Here is a 2,773-nt window from a genome sequence, read left to right as displayed (position 1 = left end):
TTATACATGTCTCAAATAATATACCCAGAAGCAAAAGCTATTTTACTAAAGTTTCCTGACGAGAGCTTAATTCTATGCAATGTTCGTCGTTTAAACCCTTGGTATGGAGCCCCTGGTTAAAACAGTGCTTGGAAACATTATTCAACGATATGGTAAGGAATCTCAACATCTTCCTGGAGCTCAATGAGGGAGGGCCAGGAAGTCTGCGAACTGATTTAAAACCTGTATGAAAGAATTTGAGAATAGGTTTAAAATATTAGCAAAAAAAAAAAAAAAAAAAAGAGATGTGATTACCCCAACCGTTCCCCCTCCCCGCTCAGCTCGTTGTCGCCGTGTGGGGGCTTCGTGGGCGGCTGCTGGAGTGTGATGCTCCTTTGGACAGTCCTCTGTCCTTTTCTAGCCTTGTGCTCCTGCTGCCGTCCTCTCCAATTCTGCTGGGCACCTTTTCCTTTTCCTTCTGTTTCGTTTTTCTCCCCCCTCTTCTCCTATCTGCTTGCCGTTTCCTGCCGACCTTTTGCTCGTTCTGGTTCTTCCATGGACTTCTTCTATTTTGACGCCCGGGTGCTTGAGGAGGCATACTCATGCACCCGTAGAACTGCAGTACCCGACGTCGAGAGCGAGGGGAACCTTTTATTGTCAATCCCCACTTCGTCACTGAACCCGATCTCGACGGACTGTCGGTTTCTTAAGGTGGCGTTTGTGGGGCGTATACTCACGACGCACCCCTAGGAGGCCCCGACAAGATCGGCGATAGCTTCTTGTTGGGTGTCCTGCCTCTAATTGTGGCTCCATGGTGGGTGTGGGGGCACATTCGTGAGTGAATTCTTAATTTCGTCAAGATGATAACCCCTGTTTCGGCTGCTTCTGGCTTACCTTTTCAGGCTCGTGGGGTGGGCGACCAAGCCCCGAGTCGGTCCGTATTGGAAGACCGGGCTCTGTAGCCTCCGCTGCATTGGGCCCCGACCTTGCTCCTCCTTTGGCCTCTCTGACTCCTTCCCCTGGCTCCCCTCCCTCCTCTGTGGTTGGGTCGAGCCCCAAGCCCCCAGTGGTGACTACCTCGTCCCCTGGCGCGGCTCCTTCTCTAGTTGTAACTACTGCGCCTTTTAACCCCCCTCTCTCTCTGGGGGTTCTCACCGCCGTCCTCGTCACGGCCGGCCTCGCTCGATTCCTTCCAGTTCTGCTACCTATCAAGCCTTGTTTGGTCCCGCTTCGTGGGCCAAATATTTTGATCTCCTCCCCTCTTGATTCTGCGCCTCCTGACGATTTCTCCCTTCATCGACATCTCATTGATTCCGTGGATGCCTCCATTACTTTTAACCCCACTCGTCTCGGTACGCGTGTCGTTACTGCTCCTTCTCAGGATGCTGCTTCCCGCTTGGCTGCCTTATCCTGCCTTGGCGAGACCCCGTTCGGGTCTCGAAGAACGCTCAATTGAATGCCAGTGTTGGCACTATTTTGCTCCCGCCCCATGTTGCAACCGGTGTTCGGGACCTGCGCGACTGCCACGACGATATTCGCCATATCCTCGCTGCCCAGGGCCATTCTATTCTCCAGGTGGACACGTTTACTCGTCCCCCTCGTGGTAGTCGCCGTCAACCCCTCCGGGTTGTGAAGATTACCTTTGATGGTAGGACCCTTCCACCCTCTGTCATTCTTGCTGGTGCCAGGTGCTCTGTCCAGGAGTACATTCCTTCTCCTCGGCTCTGCAACAAGTGCTGGAGGTTTGGGCATGGTGCCCTCCGCTGCTCCGGGACTGTCTCTCTCTGTCCTTTGTGTGGAGGCGAAGGTCACTCTAAGTCGGAGTGCACTTCTCCCCAGGCTCGTTGCCTCAACTGCGGTGAGGCCCATCCTACCTTCTCCCGTGCGTGTGTCCATTACAAGCTTGAGGCAGCCGTCCTCAACCTGAAGCACCGGGAGCGTTTATCTTTTCCTGAGGCGAGGCGCCAGGTTCGCCGGCTCCCGCCTTATGCTAATATCTCTTATGCTCGCGTGTTGCGCTCTTCCTCTCCTCGTCCTTCCCGCCTTCCTCAGACTCACAACCGTTTCCGGGCCTTGGACCCTGATGCGCCCACTGCCCCCTCCTCTGTTCCTTTGGGTTCTCCCCCGAAGGATCCTCCTCCTGGTCCTCTGTCTGGGGTTCCCCTTCCTTCTACCCGGTCTGTCGTGTCTTCTGTGTCTTCTTCCTCGTCCCCCTCCGATCCTCCTTCCCATCCTCTTCCTCCATCTATTGGCTCTCCCCACCGCCTGTCGGTGCGGGCGGATGTCCATCGCTCTCCTAACGGTCGTCGTGTGTGCTCTCGTTCGGCTTCTCCTGTTGAGACACTGGAATCCGTTGCCCGGTACGTAGTTGCTGGGACACCGGTCTCTTTAAGTCAGAAGCGTAAGCCTGGCTCCTCTCCTTCCTCTTCCCCGGCGGGTAAGAAGGCTTCGCTTTCTTCCTCAGCTCCTCCTTCTGGCTCTGTTGCTCCTTCCCCTCCCGTTTCAGTGCTTGCGCCCCCTGTTCCTGCTATGGAGGTTTCTTTGGCCCCTGCTTCCCTTTCGGTTGCTGCTCTTGCTGGGGTGCGCTCCCCTCTTTCTACTCCCCCTCCTCCTCCTGCTGCTGTCCTTGACGGCTCCTCTCCGTTGTCTCCTCCTCTTCCTCCTCCTCCTCCAGACCCTGCCCGCCCATCTCTGCTCTGTTCTCCCGTTTCCTTCCCTCCGTCTTTGCTCAGTTTACCCATGCCCCTTAACCCTAACTTTGCTGACCCTGATCCCGACCCTGATATTCTTTAAC

This window comes from Procambarus clarkii, chromosome 14 (assembly GCF_040958095.1).
Source record: "Procambarus clarkii isolate CNS0578487 chromosome 14, FALCON_Pclarkii_2.0, whole genome shotgun sequence".
NCBI lineage: Eukaryota > Metazoa > Arthropoda > Malacostraca > Decapoda > Cambaridae > Procambarus > Procambarus clarkii.
Note: the sequence above shows the minus strand (reverse complement) of the source record.